Here is a 24,103-nt window from a genome sequence, read left to right as displayed (position 1 = left end):
TTATTATGTAAAGTAGTCGTAATACTTCTTGCTATCAGAGTAGCGCAGCCGGAAGTGTGATTTTTGATAGTAAGGGTGTTACATTAAGGTATCAGAGCGGTCTTTCCTGTAGAGCCTGAGAAACAGACCGAATATGCTTCAATTGCATACTCTGAGCGTCTGTCATGTAATAGATCTCGTTCAGACAGCGAGAATTAGAGTTTTATGCACATGACTGGTTAATGATTAATGGTATTAGCTTACCGTTGTATATCTGTTGATATTAAGTTTGGCCAACTTAATATTGATGGCTTATGTGAACGGAAAAGTTAATAGGTTATTGTAGGTGAAAAGGAATTGATAAGTAATGGGTAATGCGAGTCACGTGATTTGCGGATGTTAGAGTCCGCTTTTCGTGCTTGGTTTCGATTTATGATTCTTGTTTACGTCGCTTAGGTTGGCGAATCGTTTTTTTTACTATCCTCATTGAAATTCCTTGACTCGAATTCCTTTCTTGAACCATGATTTGACCATTCTCTGTCCATATTTTATTATTTATCCATAATCTTATTTGACTGTATTCCTGATAATTTGCTTGAGACTTTCAAAACATAACCATCTTTATTATTGACTATGTTCTTCTTCATGAAATCCTGTTCTCATTGATCTGATCTTAAACCTGTTTTGGCGTAATGTATGATTCCTAGGTCTTGAGCGATTTGAACCTTGAAAGCTATGGTTCGAATTAAGCTAATTATGTAACTTGATTTTTTTGCAACATACTTAATATATACTTTGATTTGATCATACCATAGGTCGAGCTGTCTGATCTGGGATGTTTGGCGACAAGGCGACCGACCTCTTCAGGTCAGACTATCCGACCTCTTCTCAAAGAGCTCGGCAAAATTGCCAGGAAAGCCCAATAAGGGCCCAGATAGAGTAACACGACCCAAATCCAAAGGCAGCACAAGCCTATAGAGATAAGGACGTTCCCTTGAAGATAAGATGACCTCACTCAAAGATAAGATAAGATTAGATAAAGATAACTAACTTATCTTATCTAAAAAGGTCACTCCACATCATTATAAATACCCTGGAACACCCAGGTATAACTCATACTCTAATTCTACTAAAAACTTGCTTAATACCCTTGCTAACTTAAGTATCGGAGTCCCTTGCAGGTACCACCACCCTCCGGTGACAAAGGATCAGCAGCATAGTGATGAGCGGATAATTTATACGCTTTTTGGCATTATTTTTACATAGTTTTTAGTATGATTTAGTTAGTTTTTGATATATTTTTATTAGTTTTTAAATAAAAATCATATTTCTGGATTTTACTATGAGTTTGTGTATTTTTCTGTGATTTCAGGTAATTTCTGGCTGAAATTGAGGGACCTGAGCAAAATCTGATTCAGAGGCTGACAAAGGACTGCAGATGCTGTTGGATTCTGACCTTTCTGTACTCAAAGTAGATTTTCTGGAGCTACAGAAGTCCAAATAGCGCGCTCTCAATTGCGTTGGAAATTATACATCTAGGGCTTTCTATCAATATATAATAGTCTATGCTTTACTTGAGTTTAGACGATGCAAACTGGCGTTCAACGCCAGCTCTCTGCCCTATTCTGGAGTTAAACGCCAGAAACAGGTTGCAAAGCAGAGTTAAACGCCAGAAACAGGTTACAAACTGGCGTTCAACTCCAAGGAAGACCTCTACATGTGAAAGCTTCAATGATCAGCCCAAGCACACACCAAGTGGCCCCCGAAAGTGGATTTCTGCATCATTTACTCATTTCTGTAAACCCTAGTAACTAGTTTAGTATAAATAGGACTTTTTACTATTGTATTTACATCATCTTTGGATCTTTTTTAGATCTTTGGAACATCTTTTCCTTAGACTTGGAGGCTAGCCATTCGGCCATGCCTGGACCATTATCACTTATGTATTTTCAACGGTAAAGTTTCTACACACCATAGATTAAGGTGTGGAGCTCTGCTGTTCCTCATGAATTAATGCAAAGTACTATTATTTTTCTATTCAATTCAAGCCTATTTCTTATCTAAGATATACACTTGTTTTTCAATCTGAGGAAGGTGATGATCCGTGACACTCATCATCATTCTCACCCATGAACGCGTGCCTGACAACCACTTCCGTTCTACTTGCAATAGCTTAAGTGCATATCTCTTAGCCTCCTGATCGTGAGATCAGAGTCTTCATGGTATAGGCTAGAATTATTGGCGGCCATTCTTGAGATCCGGAAAGTCTAAACCTTGTCTGTGGTATTCCGAGTAGGATCCGGGAAGGGATGGCTGTGACGAGCTTCAAACTTGCGAGTGCTGGGCATAGTGACAGACGCAAAAGGATTACTGAATCCTATTCCAGTATGATCGAGAACCGACAGATGAATAGCCGTGCGGTGACAGCGCATTTTGGACCATTTTCACTGAGAGGACGGGATGTAGCCATTGACAACGGTGATGCCCTACATAATGCTTGCCATGGAAGGGAGTAGGAATGATTGGATGAAGACAGCAGGAAAGCAGAGGTTCATGAGGAACGAAAGCATCTATACGCTTATCTGAATTTCTCACCAATTAGTTACATAAGTATCTCTATCCTAGTTTATATTTTAATTATATTTTAATTATCAATTCACTATAACCATTTAAATCCGTCTGACTGAGATTTACAAGGTGACCATAGCTTGCTTCATACCGACAATCTCCGTGGGATCGACCCTTACTCACGTAAGGTTTATTACTTGGACGACCCAGTGCACTTGCTAGTTAGTTACACGAAGTTGTGAAGAAGTGTTGAGATCATATTCGCATGCACCAAGTTTTTAGCGCCGCTGCAAGAGATCAAAATTTCGTACATCACATAGCCAGTCCAACAAGTCGGACGTGATAGCTCCGGCCGCCACCCACCAGCCGGACACATCATCTCCGACCAGAACAGAAGATCTCATCTGAGATCGACCTACAGTTTCAGGTAACCCTCGGAACATTGGCGCCGTTGACGGGGAACCTGGAAGTCATCCCACCACCATGGCGGACGACCATGACGACGACCACAACTCAGATCTAGAGGATAGAATGCCGCACAAAAACGCGGACACTATACCAAAAGATATCCCACAACCTGACAGGGACAAAAATTCACCAAACTCGGGAGCTTTTGAGACGCTTCAAGATCATTTAAAGCAACTTAAGAAGGAAACCCAACATCAACGAGAAGCTGAGAAAGACCTACAAAGGGAGATAAGGCAACGCTGGGATTTGGAGGACAAACTTCTAAAACTTGAAGCCGATCTCAAAACCAAAGCTACTTGATCCACTCATGAGGACAGCTCTCGCAAGGATCATGATCCATTCACTAGGGAGATCATGAAGACCAAAATCCCTAAGGACTTCAAACTCCCGGATATGACTTTGTACGATGGCACGGCAGATCCCAGCCATCACCTCAGTAATTTCAGGAGTCGAATGTACCTCACTGACGCCTCAGACGCAGTCCACTGCAAAGCTTTTTCGACTACCTTAACAAAAATGGCGATTAAGTGGTTCGACAATCTACCCCCTAGATCCATCTCGAGCTTCGACGACCTAGCCAAAAAGTTTCTAGCCAGATTTTCTATCCAGAAAGACAAAGCCAAACATGCCCCAAGTCTATTAGGAATCAAATAAGGAGATCGGGAAAATCTCCGCAGCTACATGGAAAGGTTCAACAAGGCTTGTTTAGACATACAAAGTCTGCCCACAGAAGCGGCCATCATGGGCCTCATCAATGGCTTACGAGAAGGGCCTTTTAGCCACTCCATATCGAAAAAATATCCTACATCTCTAAATGAGGTACAAGAACAAGTAGAGAAGTATATCAACATGGAGGAAACCCCCGACTTGGAGAGACCTCAAAATCTAGGTACTCCTACTCCACCCGTGATAAAGACAAAGAATCCAAGAAAAAAGAAGATCAACATGGGGAAAAGATAAAAAATACCATAATTATACCCCTCTGTGGGTGTCCCTTGTGGATGTCTACAGAGAAGTTTGTCATACTGAAAAGATACCTCTAGCTCGACCACTCAAAAACAAAAAAGGAGGAGGAAACAGGGCTGAATATTGTGAATATCACCGAATCTATGGACATTCCACCAACGAATGTTTCGACCTAAAAAATATTCTAGAAAAATTGGTAAGAGAAGGAAGGTTAGATCGATATTTGGCGAGCCGAGCAGATGATCCTAAAAAGAAAAGAAGGGATGAAGATGTTGGACGGTCTGAACGACCACCTCGTACGCCCGAGAGACACGTCCACATGATACATGGAGGATTTGTGGGAGGAGGGATCTCCAAATCATCTCGAAAAAGATATCTCAAAGAAGTATATCATGTCGAAGGTAGAGAGGAAACACCCGACATCCCCACAATTACTTTTTCCAAGGAGGATGCGTCCGACATCATCTCAGGGCACGACGATCCTATGGTCATCACTATCATATTGGCAAACACAAATCTCCACCGCACACTGATAGACCAAGGAAGTTCCTCCGACATCTTGTTCAAAACTGCCTTCGACAAACTCGGCCTGGAAGAAAAAGAACTCAGAGCATATTCGAACAGCCTGTTCGGACTGGGAGATACCCCAGTTCAACCACTTGGATACATCTCACTACACACAACCTTCGGAAAAGGAAACCAGTCAAGAACACTCAAGATAGACTACATCGTGGTCGACGTGAGTTCAGCCTACAACGCCTTAATAAGTTGGACAACATTGAATCAGCTCTGCGCAATAGTCTCGACTCCACATCTATGCATGAAATTTCCAACTGCAGAAGGGATAGCTACAATAAAAGCAGACCAAAAGATGGCACGCCACTGTTACAACGAAAGTTTAAACCTCAGAGGTAGAGGAGAAGAATTCCACACAATCGAACTTGGTGGAGTTCAGAGGCGGGAAGAACTCCACCCACAATCCGAAGGTGAAGTAGAGAAAGTCCAGATCGGAGACATCCCGGACAAAACAACCAATATTGGTACAATCCTAAGAGGAGACATAAAAGAATCACTCGTACAGTTCTTACGAGATAACGTCGACCTCTTTACGTGGAAGGCTGCAGACATGCCAGGCATAGACCCCAAATTAATGTGCCACAAGTTGGCGGTCTATCCAGAATCTCAGCTAGTACAACAGAGACATAGAAAGCTCGGACCAGAACAATCCCAAGCTGTGGAAGAGCAAGTACAAGCTCTACTGGAGGCATGATTCATAAGAGAAGTCAAGTACCCACTATGGCTAGCTAACGTCGTCTTGGTGAAAAAATCAAATGGGAAGTGGCGGATGTGCACCGACTATACTGATCTCAACAAAGCCTGCCCAAAAGATCCTTATCTACTCCCAGGTATCGACGCTCTGGTAGATGCCTCCTCCAGATATAAATACCTCTCGTTTATGGACGCATATTCGAGATACAATCAAATCCCAATGTATCCACCCGACCAAGAAAAAAATTCATTCTTAACCCCAAAAGCAAATTACTACTACATCGTCATGCCTTTTGGTCTTAAAAATACGGGAGCTACTTATCAGAGATTAATGAATAAGGTCTTTACGGATCACGTCAGAAAAATCATGGAAGTCTATGTGGACGACATATTAATAAAGACACAAAGTGAAGAGACGTTATTGTCCGACCTGACCCAAGTATTCGACACTATAAGAAGGCATGGCATGCGACTCAGTCCTGCAAAATGCACATTCGCAGTAGAAACTGGCAAATTCTTGGGTTTTATGCTCACACAAAGAGGAATCGAGGCAAATCCGGATAAATGCCGGGCCATACTCGACATGAAGAGCCCAACTTATCTCAAAGAGGTACAACAACTCAACGAAAGGTTGGCAGCCTTATCCAGATTTCTAGCTGGATCGGCAATAAGATCTCTCCCCTTCTACGCCACTCTAAGGAAGGGAAAGAAGTTTGAATGGACAACGGAGTGCGAGCAGGCCTTCCAAGATTTCAAAAGATTCATGGGACATCCACCTATCCTAACTCGGCCACAGGAGGGAGAACCACTCATATTGTACCTCGCGGTAGGAAGTCAGGCAGTAGCCTCAGCACTAGTTCGAGAAGACAACAGTGGGCAACAACCCGTGTACTTCATCAGTAAAGCATTACAAGGGTCCGAACTGAACTACCAAAAAATAAAAAAATTTTCCTATGCTCTCATACTAACATCTCGATGACTTTGTCCGTACTTCCAAGCTCACACCATTAGGGTTCGGACCGACCAGCCCATAAAAGAAATTTTGCAGAAAACAGACCTGGCAGGCAGAATCTTACAATGGGCAGTCGAGTTGTCTGAATTCGACCTTCATTACGAAGCTCGAACAGCCATCAAATCGCAATATGTGGCCGACTTCATTGCAGAATTTACAGACACCTCGAAAATCCCACAGAATGGAATCTCTATTGGACGGTTCCTCAAATAAAACTAGAAGCGGCGCGGGTGTGATAATTGAAAGTGACCAAGGAACCCAAATCGAACTCTCCCTCAAATTCGGGTTCCCTGCCTCAAACAATCAAGCTGAATACGAGACACTACTAGCTGGTTTGAAGCTGGCTAGGGAGGTTGGAGCTCAAAAGCTTTTCATCTTCAGTGACTCACAAGTAGTAACTTCACAAATAGCAGGGAGCTACCAAGCCAAAGATCCCACCATGAAAAAGTACTTGGACAAAACCAGGAAATAGCTCAGACAACTCGGAGAATATGAGGTCCGTCACATACCCCGAGAACAGAATGTCCGAGCTGATGCACTCTCAAAAATAGCCAGCACCAAACCAGGGGGCAACAATAGAAGCCTCATTCAAGAAATGCTACAGAACTCGTCAATCTCGGAAGAAGAAAAAGTCCTAGCCATAACAGGTCAGGATCAAGGATGGATGACTCCCATAATTAACTACCTCAAAACAGAAACACTCCCCACAGATGAAAAGGAGGCAAAGAGGTTAAAACGGGAGGCACAATACTACACCATCATAAACAATACTCTATACAAAAGAGAGATTTCAATACCATTATTAAAATGTGTACCGACTTCCAACACAAAGGAAGTTTTAGAAGAAGTACACAGCGGCATCTGTCGCAATCATCTCGGAGCACAGGCACTTACAAAAAAGGTACTCCGGGCAGGATTTTATTGGTCAACTCTACAAAAGAAAGCCATAGAATTCGTAAAGACATGTCCACCATGTCAAAAACATGCCAACTTTCACATCGCCCCACCAAAGGAACTCATCAGCGTAACCTCACCTTGGCCATTCGCAAAGTGGGGACTCGACCTTCTCGGACCTTTCCCTCAGGGATCAGGACAAGTCAAGTTCCTCATAGTAGGGGTAGACTATTTCACAAAGTGGATTGAGGCAGAACCCCTAGCTAACGCCACTGCTCAAAGAAGCCGAAAATTCCTATATAGAAACATTGTCACAAGGTTTGTGGTTCCATACTCCATCACCACGGACAATGTCACTCAATTTACAGATACAGGCTTCACAAAATTGGTGGCCGATCTGAACATAAAACACCAATTTACATCCGTAGAACACCCCCAGACCAACGAACAAGCGGAAGCTGCTAACAAAGTCATATTGGCCGGGTTAAAACGGAGATTACAGGAGGCAAAGGGAGCCTGGGCCGAAGAGCTCCCACAAGTCCTATGGGCATATCGAACAATGTCACATTCCACCACAAAGGAATCCCCCTTCCAACTAGCCTATGGAACGGAGGCAATGATCCCAGTGGAGGTCGAAGAAGGGTCGCCCAGAGTGATCCACTATAATGAAGAAGCCAACTCCCAACTTCAAAGGGAAGAACTCGACCTACTTCCAGAAATCTGAGAAAGAGCTCGGATCAGGGAAGAGGCATTAAAACGACGAATGGCTTCAAGATACAATCAAAAGGTAGTGCCGTGAGGTTTTGTCGAGAACGACCTCGTCCTAATCCGAAATGATATCGGAACAACTCGACCTGGAGAAGGAAAGCTGGAAGCAAACTGAAAAGGACCCTACCGAGTCATAGAAGTACTTGGAAAGGGCTACTATAGACTGACCGAACTCGAAGGGAGAGAACTTCCCAGGTCATGGCACGCCTGCAACCTAAGAAGGTACTATAGTTAAAGGTAATAGAAGATCTTAGGATAAGGTGCACTCTTTTTCCTGAAAAGATTTTTTAACGAGGTGCCAAGCCAATATCTACAGATTGCCCGACTTAGAGGGATAAAACTCCCACATGTATATATCTGCATTTTCCTTTGAATAAAGTTATTTAGATTTTTCTATAAATCTTCAAGACGCATTAGTTTGAAACGCTAAAAAATTCATCGCCCGATTATAAAGCTACAGGATCGGTAGGAAGTGAAGATCAAATTCACTATCCGACCACAATAAATACCAAAGAAGGTGAAAACCAAATTCACCAAGAGGTCAACCAAACAAGGATCAAATATTACTTCGACAAAATCGGCAAAGATGAAAAAGCGACAAAACAGAATAATACAAGAAGTTATTGAAAGTGATCTATAGAAAGGACCTGACGAGGTCTTCATAAAATGGGTTGCTAAAAATAACTTAAAAAGACAGGCCGACATAAAGAAGTCGGACCAGTCGACCACAATAACCAAAGTTATAAAAATTCAATCCCTGGAAAGAGGCCTGGCCAGCCCTATAAAAGAGGATTACTAGAAATAACTTAGAAGAGACCGACATGATGAAGTTGGCCTCCCACAAACAAGTTATAAAAAGTAATCCCTAAAAGAGACCTGACAAAGGTCCAAAAAGAGGATTACTAGAAATAACTTAGAAGAGACCGGCATGATGAAGTCGGCCTCCCACAGACAAGTTATAAAAAGTAATCCCTAAAAGAGACCTGACAAAGGTCCAAAAAGAGGATTACTAGAAATAACTTAGAAGAGACCGACATGATGAAGTCGGCCTCCCACAAACGGTTAATAAAAAGTAATCCCTAAAAGAGACCTAACAAAGGTCCAAGAAAGAGGATTTCTAGAAATAACTTCGAAGGGACCAATGCAAAGAAGTCGACCCAAAAAACTTAACGATATAAAAAGTAATTCCTAACAGAGACCTAACAAAGATCCACACAAAACGGATTACTAACTTCAGGTCAAAGTGAGGAAGTCGACATGCAAGTTGGACCCAAAACATACACAACCTCAAAGGAATCAAGCCACAAGTTTGAAATACCAGGGCAATCCAAAGAGGTCAGACAATAAGGCTCCAACACTACTAAAAAACCTGAAAAGGTATCAAGCAAATGCAGACAAACATGCCATAAAAAAGCACAAGATATAATAATAAACTCAAGAGGCTGCCAAAATCGACCCCAAGAGCTCGAAAACTACTTTTGTTTTTAAAGTAAAGTTGCTAAACAAGCAACCAAAAGTAGCAAAAGTCAGAACCACCATATACAAAATAGAATGTTTAAAAGCCCACAAGCCGGGCTATCTACACAAACATCCACATAATCATTGAAGATCCGAAGGCTTCTCAGCAGCATCAACACGGGGTGAAGGAGGGCGAGTCTAAAGAGGCACCGCATCCACAGTCCCATCATCCCGATTCAAGATTTGACAATTAGGTTCTGACTCGGGATTACCAACCTCAATTGAAGGAGCTGAAGAAGTCGGCACAACAGAGGTTTTGGCGGCAGGCACAGAAGGAGGTTCAACATCATCATCATCAGGGTCGTCGGGGACAATCTTGTCGTCCTTTACAACGTTGTCCAGGCTGAAGAGAGTAAGGTCAAACTCGGGTACAAGAACCCGAACCTGCTTCTTCAGGTTCTCATAAGCAGCATTTACGCTGCCTACAAGGTGGAGCTCGGCATAATCAGCCCGGGCAGACTTCAACTCCTCCCTGAGATGCATCACTTCCCTGTAGGTCATGACATAGCTCTCCTTGTCCAACTCCTCCCTGAGATGCATCACTTCCCTGTAGGTCGTGACATAGCTCTCCTTGTGCTTCAATGTCGTGTCTTTAGCCAACCTCACAGAAGCCGCCAAGGCAATAGAACTAGCCTTTTCGCCCTCCAACTCCTTCTCCAACTTGGTCACTTTCACTTCGAGCTCCTTCTTCAAACCCTTCATCCGGTCGAACTCCCGCTTAGCCTCCTCCATAAAGGCTTTGGTAGCATGAAGGGGAAGATCTTGGGCAGTTCGGTACAGGGCAGCCCCCATATGTGCCATCTTGATGCTACTCCTAGTTATAAAATCTAAATGATGAAGGAGAGAAACATCATCCATAGAGAGGGCACCATAAGGACCGATCTGTTGGTCAAAATCAGGCGCATCCAGATTGAAGGGTTCAACAGTCCGAGGTCTTTTGGAAGGAGGAACGGGCGGAGGAAAAGAAGCGGTAGCAGAAGACTGAGGAGGGTCAAGCACATGGACCCGAGGGGTAGGGATCACCCTCCTCAGGCCAGGAGAACTCGGCACAAGCTATTTGACAGGAACTCGGGAAGATCCTTCCCCGGTCACCTTGGCCGAAATATTCTGGGCCGCCGTAGCTTTCCTTGCCTTTTTAAAGGCCTTCATAGAGTCATTGTTTTTTGACATCTCTGAAAAACAAAAATCAACCACAGGAGCAGGTTACAGACTGGAAAAAAAGAAAGCAAAGTAAAAATAAAGATACACAAGATATACCAAGCTCAGTTCGGATAAGGGAGAAATCCCCCAAGAACTTCTTGGTATCAAGATGGGGAGGTTCCCCCCAAATATCCTCAAAGACATTCACAAAGGCCTGTTCGACCTCGTCCAACATCTCCCAAGTATACCGAGATACCACTACATTCTTCTGCCATTCTAAAGGAAAGCGGGGTTTGTTATTCTCGTCCAGAAAGAAAGGCCGAGCTCCTTCAACAGCCCAGACCTTAAAGAAGTAATTCTTAAAATCCTGGAAAGACTCATCGTACATAGAAAAAATCTTATGCCCCTGGGCAGATCTAAAAGAAATCCAAGAAGCCTTCTTCTTGGTAGTCCCATGCTTAGTCAACAAAAAAAGATACAAAAAGAGAGTTTGAGAAAGTGTAACAGCAAATTCTTGACAAACCAGTTGAAAAATTTTGATGAAACCCCAAGAATTCGGATGAAGTTGAGAGGGGGCTACGTTACAGGACCATAATAGGTCAATTTCAAAGGAAGTAAAGGGAAGGGTGATGTTCATTTGACTAAAAAAGAAGTCATATGCATAGAAAAAGGGACGCTCTCCCTGAGTCAAAACAGGGAAGCAAACCCTATCATCAGAATCAGGTGCCACTAACTCATAATTGTTCTCCTGATCCCCATTGCTGCAAATTTGGTGATGTTTTCTAAGCTCTATGCAAAATTCAGAATTGGCTAAAGAAACACACATCAACACAAGGGAGTCCAACCAATCGGACATCCCCTCAGGAACCTTAGAAGACGCCTCGACAATATTTTTGTGAGAGGACATGGCCAACTAGTCTTACAAACAAGAAAGGAAAATAGATTACAAACTAAAAAAAATATCTCGGGCGATATCAAAACAACCCGAACAACATGATCCAGAGCAACACAAACAGCAAAAAAGACACCCCAGGACCCACACCAAAGATCCAGGGCATCCTTTGGAGGCAATCATGGAACAGAGACTCAGGAAAAATCTACAAGCCTACATCCCTACATGTCCTAACAGAAAGATAATACCTCTCCTTTCAACTAAAGCAACACTCTGAGAAGAAAGCCACGAGCCACAAATCAAGTAAAGTCATCAAAATAACTACCTTCCAAACTCATAGTCTCAATTTGTTAACAAACGGAACCACCAAGCGACAAAATGTATCAAGAAGAAATCATCAAAGATGCAACCTTTTTTCTTGCAAATAAAATTCTCCCCCAAACAAGCAACGACACGAAGAAAATCAAAACAAGCCACCCGAAAAACGTTATCTTCTACAAAGTTCATCAGCAAAGAAAACTACCAATATGGCAAAAGTCATCAAAGGAGCAATCTTTTGAGAAAGCAAACAGGCTCATCAGCCTCAAAAAACAACATGCAGAAGAACACTAAAATGCACGAACCCTAAAAAAAATACAGAGGGACCATTCCAAAATCAAGAAATACCCCCACGGCAATAACAAGCGGATGCATGACGATACAAAAAGCTCAAAATTTCCAAAGTCAAACCAGAAAAAGAAATAACACAAGCAACGAACAAAGTAAAGAGGCAGAAGGAGGAACCAACCTGAGAAAGCTCTGAAGAAAGTCGAAAGCCGGAGTGAATAGGATTGGAATCACCTCTCGAGCAAAGAAACGTCGCAGGGAGAAAACGCAAAATGCAAATTTTAGGCGAAAATAAGAAAGTGAGAAAGAAAAGGGAAGTTACGGTAAAGAAGCGGAGAAGAAACCGTTTTCCTGAGTGTAAAATTCAAAATAAAGAGGTTAGAGAAACGGGGCATTAAAAGTCAATTAATGAGGGTATTAAACTCTCACACATTCTCAAGGCTAAGAGCGCTAATGCAAAAGTGCGCGCTTTTAGAAGAAACAAAAAGGAAAATGTTCCGTATTCAAAAAAAAAAAAAGAAGACTCTACAAAGAAGAAGTCGACAAAATGCTCGAGTTCGGCTTCACCAGGGAAGGATTGAAGTCCCAAAACTAAGACTCGACCTCCAAAAAAGACCGAGCTCGAGCAGGGGCACTGTTCATACCCTGGGTCGAGCTGTCCGATCTGGGATGTTTGGCGACAAGGCGACCGACCTTTTCAGGTCAGACTATCTGACCTCTTCTCAAAGAGCTCGGCCAAATTGCCAGGAAAGCCCGATAAGGGCCCAGATAGAGGAACACGACCCAAATCCAAAGGCAGCACAAGTCTATAGAGATAAGGGCAGTTCCCTTGAAGATAAAATGACCTCACTCAAAGATAAGATAAGATAAGATAAAGATAACTAACTTATCTTATCTAAAAAGGTCACTCCACACCATTATAAATACACTGGAGCACCCAGGTATAACTCATACTCTGATTCTACTAAAAACCTGCTTAATACCCTTGCTAACTTAAGCATCGGAGTCCCTTACAGGTACCACCACCCTCCGGTGACAAAGGATCAGCAGCATAGCCAGTCCAACAAGTCGGACGCGACAACTCCGGCCGCCACCCACCAGCCGGACACGTCATCTCCGACCAGAACAGAAGATCTCGTCCGAGATCGACCTACAGTTTCAGGTAACCCTCGAAACATTTTTTAATCTTGATTTCTTTTTCGTGATCTGTGTATCTCCTTGACGTAAACTGAGCTTGTGTTGGTGAGATGCATCATCCCTTACAGTCTATTTCTAGGGTTCTTGTGTTAGATTGAAAAAGTTTTGAATTGACTCTTTTCCTACTTCATTCTGTTACACAACCACCCTTCGAATTTTTGATGAGATCACTCTTAATTTAGCATATACTTTTCTACATGGATTAAAGAATTTCTTTATATTGTTTAAATCTGTTTATCTGCAATACTTCATCTATTTTTTTATAGACATGTGAAAATAATTTCTATTTCGAAATAATTGATATAAATTATAATAAATTGTATGATATTTAAAAAAAATGAATAAGAAAAAATAAAAAGAAATAGAAGAAATAAAAGACTACAATAAAATAAATTAAGTGTGAGAGTTTTATTTTTTTTTACAAATTTTATATCACATCCATTTCAATAATAATAAATAAAAATACATCAACTTGATATCTAAGAGAAAATGATGAGATAAAATCATAACACAGTTCTAAAACAAAAGTTTAAATTAAACCATAATATCATTGCACAACACAAATTGAAAGTAATTTCACAATATAATATACCACACAAACAGGTAAATGACTTAAGCTTAATTACAGAATTTTTTTATTTATGCATACATGATAACACTATGGTCTATAAATGCTTCATGGATAACATATCATACATTGCTCTGAATGATGAGCACGGGAGTTGAAGAGTGTGTGGTGGTTTGTGTCCACGATAGTTGACTTCTTGTGATGACGTCTCATAGGAAGAAAAGGAATTGTTGTAAAAGCTACCTAATGAAAGAGTAATTGATAAATGAATGATATTTTCTTCTAGCATATGATCTTTTATAGTGGTAAAATAAAAATAGAAGGAATAAAATTTTATATTTTTATATTCGGAATAGAATTTGATATTTATCATAATAAATAAATATTGATTTGATATAATTATAATAAAGATATGTTTCTAAATTAGTATAATTATGTATTATTCATTAAATATTAATAATAATATAATTCTAATAAAGATATTTTTTATAAAATAATTTAGAATAGAGAATAGGAAAGTTCATTTTGGAGGGAAAACAGAATCACGAGAGATCGACACCTCACCTTCATTAGTTGGGGAAAAACCCAGTTTTAGTATATTAAGTAGATATTTTTGCTCATAGCTTGATTAAGTTCTATTTTATAAATTTTGCTTATCTAGTTTTAATTTGAGTTGTTTTTATGCAATACATTTTATATTTCTTTTGAAAAAGTGAATTCATTTCTTTTTTAGTTTATCCATTCCTTGTGGATGCTACCATTGATTTTTAGTATTCTTTTTAACCCAGCTTAGATTCGATTCAAAAGAGTGCACCGGTCTTCCTTTTGATTGTTCCTTTCGAAGTTCTTAAATTCAAATTCTTTCCTAGGATTACAACTTGAATTCCTACCAACCTCGCATTAATTTTCATGCAAATCCTTAATTTATTATGTAAAATGTCGTTTAAGGTTTTCGAGAAAATATTTTATCCTTAGCTTAACTAATTTTCATTTCACAAATCTTGCATAATCTAGTTCGACTTGAAATTATTTTAATATGACGTAATATTTATGTTTTTACCAATTCTCTTGAATTTTGTAAATAATCGCCCTGTTCTCTTTTAGGATTTCTATTGAAGTTCTTTGAAATCAAAATTCTTTCCTACTTGTATCTCAATTCTTTCTTCTGACATACTTCACGACTTTTAACCATCCTAGTTTGTTGGTGACTAGAACCGTTCCTTCATATTTTTGTGAACTTTGCGCTTCTCTAATTTGGTTTCAGTTTGTTTTGATCCAATTTATCACTACCCTTTTCTTGTTTTCTTTGGAGTTCCTAGATTTAATATTTCCTGTTAAGATGCGAAATGACACTTTCTGAAATGTTTTCTCATGTCTATACATTGTTGCTTAGTTGTAATCCTACACCTCCTTCCGAATTTATGTAAATCTTATCCTTGTTACTTATTCTTCTCTTCCTGCGATTTGTGTCTCTTTGAACGTACTTAATGCATCTTAATATTATTGAATCCTTATAAGGTGTGATTACTAGTATATTCTTGGATTGTTTTAAATCTTTTTAAATAAGGTTTGATTTATTTTTATGCAAGGTTGTTTTTGACTCTACATTCCTTTACTTGGGCAGTGCCTCTCTTTGCTGTAACTTGAATTTGTTTTGGAACGACACAACCATCTCTTGAAGTTTTAATAGAATCGCTTTTAACTTAGCTTACACTCCCTTACTTTGAAAACTTTTGTATGTGATTTAAATCTATTTTATTGTAATGCATTTTTTTCCTCTTATAAGCAAACTTTTATTTCAAGTTTCTTTCCAACAAGATCGTAATTTTCATGCATGCTTAACATAAGAACGAGAAAAATAGAATTTTTCTTTTAGCCAAATTAATCTTTCCTTTTTCAAATTTTATGTAGTTTGTTTTGACTTGAATTTATATTGAAATCATGTTACATTCATGCTTTTATTATTCTGTTGAAAGATGTTTGTTACTTATCTTTTCTTGTAAAACGTGAAATGATCTTCCCTTAAGATTTCCATTCTTCAAGAACAATATATTCGATAATATTTTTAAATCAAATTCGAGTTCTGAGAGCTTTGCCTTTAGTTTTGGATATTCTTCTTTTATAAACCTCATATTCACTAGACTCTGCTTGAACTCGTTTCAACATACTGTATTGTTTTTCATCTTATTGGTCTTATCAAATTCCTTCGATTCAAGAGTTATCCTTAAAGTTATCAGTTGATTCTCTTTCCAGCACTCTTTATTGCTTGTTCATCCTTGTCTACTTGTGATTTTCATAATTCTTTCAAATTTTTGCGAACACGGTCCTTGTCTCTGTTCTTTCTTTTCTATGGTCTACTATCCTTCTGAGTATATTCGAGGTTAGTTTTGATATCTTGTGCAACCGTTAGGTTTAGTAAATGACACATTAGTCCTTTAGAGCACGTTTGATGAACACAAAAGGTAAAATTTGTAAACATACGACGTAGCAAAGAGTTGTGGAATCTTGTTTCATGAGAAAGAGTTCTATTGATGTTAAGTTTGTGACTACTAAGATTTGAAAAGTATTTGATGAGGTTGAGAACCCTCTGATGAATTGATCGATGAAGTACGATTGAGAATGGTAGAGATAAGTTATATATGTTGAAATCTGAATAGTTGAATATCTGAGTTGGTGCGAGATCAGTGTGCGAATGTTAAGCACGTCATTTTGACCTCAGCCTATTTTATGACCTATCCCCACCTTGTCTTACCACTACATGTATAAACCATGTCGTCATTTGCATCAAGCTTGCCTTGTAATTTCTGTCTTGTAATTACACTCCTACCCTTATATCTTTATGCTATGTGGTAATCAAAGTATTTGAAACTATATAAATATGAATGCTAAAGTTCTTTGCTTTTTACACAAAGTGTTAAACCATGTAACGTTTTCTGTAATATGCTAATTTTCGAGGACGAAAATTTTTATAAGGTAGGTAGGGTGTAAGACTCAGAATTTTCGGAAAAACCTTATTGTGAATTAATTTCAATTTATTTATTCATTATAGATTTTAATTTCAAAAATTATTTTATTAAAGCTAACTAAATCAAGTTTTGATAATTAAATTAGTAATTTTACCTAATTTGACAATTATTGGGTAATTTTTATATTTAAATTATATAATTTAAGAATCGTAAAATAATAAGAATTTACATGATTTGATTTAAATCATTGTGATTTTAGAAATTAATACTTTAATACTTTAATTTTTATGAATAAAGAAAATTAATTATATTATCTATAGTTATCAAATTAGAATTATTAATAATTTAATAATTTGTAAATTGATAATTAAATAGTATTTTTAATAAATATTAGTGTTGGATTAAAACAGGTTTTCAATTATCCTATTCCTCTTAATTTTATAGAATTGTTATATTACTTATATGAATTTTATCTTAACTCTAAATTCCTAAATAAAACCCTAATTTTAATCAAATTAAACTATAACCCCTCCTAATCTAACCTAACCACCGCCACTCATCTAACCTAACCACCCCCACTCCCTAACCCAAACTCAGTTCCATCCCTTCAAAAAAAAAAGAGAAAGACAGAAAGAAACGAAGGCAAGAAAAAAGGAAATGGGGAAGGGGAGAATCATGGAGGAAGAGAGCGTCGGAGAGGAGCCGCCGCCGCACTACTGCCGCGCTGCTCAGGACCGTGTCCCGCTCGCTACCGCGCCGCGCTCAGTGTCGTCCTTGCCGTCGCAGCCGTGTCGTCGTCATGCACAAGAGGAGGAAAAGGGGAGTGACGGGGAGAAAAGGAAGGGATGACGCCATGACTGGGCTCGCCGTCGTTGCGTCGCAGGAGCTTCCAGTCCCGTTGCCACCGTTCGCGCTGTTACCTTGGCCTTCGGAAAACTACGTCATCAAGCGATGCTCCGGTGTCCCGCCCCGAGTAAAATGACCGTTACGGACGACGGAGAAGTGAATGGAGACAAAAATGCTGAACGGTTCCAACTTCCAAATCGAAACAGAGGAAGGTGACGAGAGAGAGAGAGAGTTTAGAAGTAGTAGTTGAGGAGTGATGACAATAGCTTGAACGTTGAGATGTGAAGAGAGAGAGAGAGAGAGAGAGAGAGAGAGAGAGAGAGAGAGAGAGAGCTCGGGAGCAGAGGAGAGAAAGGGGAGGCCCGTACCCAGCTACAGTCGCGCCTCTGCCGTCGAGAAGCTTCACTGCCGCCACTGAGATTCACCATTGGTAAGGGTTTTTGAGTTTGGTTTACCTTCATTTAAGATTCCAAAAACCTTATTGTCTCTGCGTGTTGGTTTTAGTCACCGTCAAAGAAGCTTCAGCCGCCGCCATTGATTGTCACTGTGGAATAACCGCCGTGCCTCTGGTCGCCGGAATCACGGACTGGAGAGAAGGGGGCTGCCTCTCCTATTGCTGCTGTTTCATTCTTTTATCATAAGCGGTCTTTGTTTCCAGTTCCATTGAATTCATTTGTATTTTCGATTCCATTGAGTTTAAATTCTCTATTTTGCTGTAACCATGGTCACTGTTGCTAGAATTACTGACGCCGCTCTCGTTGCTAATTGGATTAACCACCATAGCTATTCTGCATCACCTTCACTTTCCATTATTTCTGTCAGGTCCCGTTCTTGCCGGTGTTGGCCATTGGATTTGTAACAGCTCCAACTTTTATTTTTCTCTTGATTCGGTGAGTTTTTCTTGTTTTGGAACTCTCGCTGTTAGCAATTCGTTATAGTTTATTGAGGATTTTGCAATGCTATTTGCTATTTGATTGAGTTTCGGTTATTTCTTGTTGCAATTAGAGTAACTATGGTTGTTGCAAAAGTGGTTTGGAGCCACGGTTGTGGCTGCCGCTGTGATGAGCCGGGGGAAAAAGGGATTCAACGCGTTTAATTATGCGGATTGCGAATAATTGAGGTAGGGGTTTTTCTTAAAATCTATTTTACATTACAGAGTTGTGATAAATAGATATTGATACAAAAAGATATATTTCTGTGATTATATTTGTCTTGTGGATGTGATGGTTTGTTGGATTGGATTATTGGGTGCTTGATTGCTTGAGTGAAGTACGGTTGTTGATAAGAAATAGATTTGAAAAGTTATTTACTTGATTATTAGGAAAAGTGGTTTTTCTTGGTTTGAAGTTAAAGCGGTTTAATTTTGAGTCGGTCTGGTTTTATAAATAATTTAATACTTGAGCTGGTTTGACTTTAAAAATAGTTTTATTATTGGAATTGGTCTGATTTGAAAATAATTTGATGCTGGAATTGGTTGAATTTTGGAAAGTGATTGAGATTTGGAAATGGTTGAGAAATGGTTTGAGAAATGTTTGGATGGGACTCATAAAGGGTGGCAGTGTCCGCGTTTTAAAGGAAATGCTGACGAAATTTTATAAAATTGGAAGTTTTATTTGAAGTAGTTAATTAAAAAGATTTGTTTTTAAATATTATATGTTTTAAGATTGATTTATTTATCAAAGAAATAATTATGTTTGAAATTGGGATTGTTAATGAATGGGATGGAACGAAGGATGATGAGGATTGATGAGGATTTTCTTTGAAATATGGTTTTTGAATGAATTTGGAAATGAGATTTGGATTGATGAATGATTATGATATTGAGAATGATGAGATATGATCTTTGAATTATTCATATGGCTTATGAATTTGAAATATCTGAGATACGAGGTTCCCTGGATTAAGTGTCGTGGCTTGCCACCACGTGTACCAGGTTAAAAACTCGATACTCTGTTGACCCTACGACGTAAGTGTGACCAGGCACTATATAAATTCCCGGGAATGTTACCCCCATTGAGCAATATTGATTATTTGAGAAAAAGCTATGCATAGACTCTTGGGGATGCACGTCGGGGGACAGTCTAAGGACAATTCAGACTTGTCGGGTTGGCTGGATAACCAACAGATGAGCCTCATCAGCCATAGGACAGGCATGCATCATATGCATTCGTATGCTTTGCTTGGGTTTGAACTTGTTTTGGTTTGCCTAATTGCTAAACTGTCCTTAACTGCTACTTGAACTATTTACTGTAACTGCTACCTACTTGTGCTTTTCTTGTCTGTCTTGCCTGTGTTTGTCCTGGTGTACTACATTTGAGAATGAACTTTGATGCTGAATTAATGATTGTGTTGTTTGAGTGCGTGGTTGGTTTCTGATTGAGATTTTCTTATAAGAAATGAAAGGTTTCGGATTTTTAAAAGTTTAAACATTGTTTCTTTGAAAAGGTTTTGAACGATTTCCTATTGGTTTTTAAAAGATTCATAAGGCATTGATAATCACTGAGCTTGAAAATAGTTTTCTTATTGAATATCTTCTTATGACAACTTTGAAACTCCATTGTGAGACCGTGTGGTTAGGTTCTCACCCCCTTACAGCTTTACCTTTTCAGGAACCGGATAAAGAAGCGTTAAGAAGAGTTATATTGCATTTGGTTTATATGTTATTGTGTTAATTAATAGATTATTTTCTTCCCTCGTCTTTGTTATTACAAGTTTGTAAGAGAGATGGGAGTTGTATATTTTATATGTATATTATATTATGAGATATTATGTAAGGAGTCTTGTATATGAATCTATGCCTGCTTGTATTTTTCTTAAGATAAAGTATTTATTTCCAGTTTTCAAAGGAATCAGCGATACAGTGTTGAGTCACAGGCTCCTATTTTAATATTTAGTATGTAAAGTAGTCGTAATACTTCTTGCTATCAGAGGGACGATTATCCACCATCAGAAGTGGAACTACTTCAGCAGTAGTTATTGGTTCCTTTCCTATAAATACCAATGTTCTGAAAATCGGACCGGACCGGCCGGTTGAACTGGTTAAACCGGGAACTGGTGAGAGAAACGGTCCGGTCCTCCTCCTAAAACCGCCAATTTCAAAACCGTTGGAAAACCGGAAAACCAGCAGAAAACCGGTCGGTTGGGCCGGACCGGAAACCGGCCGGTTCTTAAAAAAACAAACCCACGCCGTGTCACTTACCCCCTCCCCCAAACGCCTTCGCGAATCAAATGCCCTCAGTCCCTCACCACTCACCAACCCTAGCTTCTTCAAGAATTCAAAACCCAAACCAAAAACCTAGCCTCTTCAACGGATTCGACGCCGCCGCTCGTCGTTGTAGGCGCCTCCGCGGCCTCCTCCTCCCTCCTGTTCCAAACCAAATCCCTAGCTCGGCACGTCGTCGTTGCGTCGTCTTCTAGCTTCGTTGTTCAAGGCTTCGAGTTCGAGATGCTTGCCGTGGTGTCATGCTAAAATGAGCCACAACTAGAACTAGGGTATGGGGCTATGGGCACTGGTGGTTTTAGAAAGATGTGGGCAGCAGCCTGCCCTGACTCCTTTACCATCAATTTTTGAGTTTATAAATTGCTGGAGCTGGAGGTCATGCAATCTTTGACCGTCTACAAGTTTGTGACTTGTTGAACCTGAATGATGGTTGTTTCTGGTGTCTGCGTACTTCACGGTCAACACTAGCTGATTTTTAAGGTTTTGATGATTGATAAACCATGATGTTGGGATTTAATATTTAGATATGCTTTTATTACTATTTAACTTTTGAGTTTTGATTTTGATAAGATCATATGTATTTGGTTGATGATATTTTATGTAGTGTTTTAAATTTCGAAGATATTTTAAGATTTATATTAGACTATAATTATATTTTAGGATGTGTATTTATAATTTTTTTATTATTCTATTCTAAAACGGTTTTTCCGGTTGAACCACTTGTTAGACCGGTTAGACCAGTGAACCAGTGAACCAGTAACTAGAGCAGTTTAATAACCGGTCCGGTTTTCTGAACCTTGATAAATACACTGACACACCCAGGTAAACTTAAGTTCCTATATACTTAAATCTGCTTAACTCCTTGCTGACTTAGGCATCAGAGTGTCTTCGCAGGTACCACCCCCCATTCTTCAAACACACAACTCGGACGGTGGCTCCCAGGCAGGAACAAGTCAGAGGCCACCTTTCTTCAACGTTTGGGCATTCCATTCAAGCCCAATCATCCGGTTCTAAGTAAACTCCGAAACATTGGTGCCATTGCCGGGGACCTGGAAGATCAACGCATGATGGCAGATGACCAGTATGAAAACGGACACACCACATCTGAGTCTGAATAAGAATATCAAGATGCGGTCAACAATGACAGAGCGATAATATCCCTACAAGGAGCGGAAGGACAGCACGGCGAAGGTCCCTCGATTACCCAGGGATTGAAAAGAATATCCTCTGAAGTTCATCAACTCGGAAAAGATGGACAACCTCATTCTGCTGACCTAATGGGATTATTACATGGTCACCAAGGTCGACTCGAGCAACTAGAACAGGAGCTGGAACGATAGCGTGAAGCGGAGCGAAGGCTAAGGAGAAAGATTGAGCGACAAAGAGAACTTGAAGAAAAGCTCTCAAGGCTGGAATCCAACCTCCGAAATAAGGATTCCCGCAGAGATCGAGAGGACACCCCATTGGGAGAAGAAGACCCATTCATTGAGGATATCATGAGGGCAAAAGTTTCCAGAAATTTTAAAAGCCCCAACATGGACCTGTACGATGGGACGACAGACTCGAAGCATCACCTCAGCAATTTCAAAAGTCGGATGTACTTAGCCGACGCGTCAGACGCCACTCGTTGTAAGTTCCCATGAAGCGGTTTGATGGTCTCCCCCCAGGTCAGTGACCAGCTTCGACGACCTCTTGCGCAAGTTTCTTGAACGATTTTCAATTCAGAAAGACAAGGTCAAGCACGCCCCTAACCTCCTATGAGTCAAACAGGAGGTCGGAGAACCCCTGAGAGACTACATTGAAAGATTTAATAAGGTGTGCTTAGAAATTTAAGACCTGCCCACTAAGGTAGTAATAATGGGTCTCGTCAATGGACTTCGAGAATGACCCTTCTCCCAGTCCATCTCATAGAGACACCCGACTTCTTTGAGTGATGTACAAGAGCGAGCTGAGAAGTACATCAACATGGAAGAGAACACCAGGTTACGAGAACCAAGCTGGCGGCTGGGGAACACTCACTAATCAAAAGAAAAGGAGAAGAAACCCAAGAAAAAGGAAGAAGTCAGGCCCGAAAGGACCAGAAAATACCACTCCTACACTCCTTTACGAGTTTCCCTAGTCGACGTCTACAGAGAAATTTGTCATACTGAAAAGCTTCCTCCCCCATGACCTATTAAGAACAAGAAGGGGGGAAGCCGTAATGAATACTGTGAATATCACAAGCTATATGGACATTATACTAATGATTGCTACGACCTAAAAAATGTGATAGAAAAGCTGGCCAGGAAAGGTCGGCTAGACAGATATCTCATGGAAAGGTCGGACAATCATGAGAAAAGAAAAAGAGATGATGAAGGTTACGGACGACGAAGTCCGCCTCCGCAGACCCCAAAACGACATCCATATGATATCGGGAGGATTTGCAAGAGAAGGGTTGACCAAATCATCTCAAAAAAGACATTTGAAGGAAGTCTATCAAGTCAGGAATGAAGGGCCCGACCTCCCAACCATTTCTTTTACCAAGGAAGACGGACAAGGTATTGTGCCCGGGCATGATGACCCGGTACTAATCACTATGATTCTCGCCAACGCTCATCTGCACAGAACTCTAGTGGATCAAGGGAGTTCAACTGACATCTTGTTCAAACCAGCATTTAACAAGTTGGGATTGGACGAGAAAGTGCTAAAGGCCTAACCCGATGCCCTCTAGGTTACATACGCAACATTGGCGCCGTTGCCGGAGACCTAGGAGAGCAACTCGCAATGGCGAATGACCAGAACGAGGATGGACATACTGCATTGAAGTCTGAGCAAGAGCAGCAAGATGCAGTTAACAACGACAGGGCAATAATATCTCTACAAGGAGCTGATAGACAAAACAGAGAAGGAGGGACAACCTCACGTTGCCGATCTCATAGGACTACTCCACGGCCACCAGGAATGGTTAGAATAGCTGGAACAAGAACTGGAGTGACAGAGGGAAGTGGAGAGAAACCTAAGGAGAGAAGTTGAGCGACGAAAAGAGCTTAAAGAAAAGCTCTTAAGATTAGAATCTAATCTCCGAGGAAGGAGCTCTCGCGCTGACCGAGAAGATACCCCCATTGGGGGAGAAGATCCGTTCAGTGAAGACATCATGAGGGCAAAAGTTCCAAGAAACTTCAAAAGTCTTGACATGGATCTGTACGACGGGAATACCGACCCAAAGCATCACTTGAGCAATTTCAAA

The sequence above is a fragment of the Arachis ipaensis genome, chromosome B05 (assembly GCF_000816755.2).
Source record: "Arachis ipaensis cultivar K30076 chromosome B05, Araip1.1, whole genome shotgun sequence".
Lineage (NCBI taxonomy): Eukaryota > Viridiplantae > Streptophyta > Magnoliopsida > Fabales > Fabaceae > Arachis > Arachis ipaensis.
Note: the sequence above shows the minus strand (reverse complement) of the source record.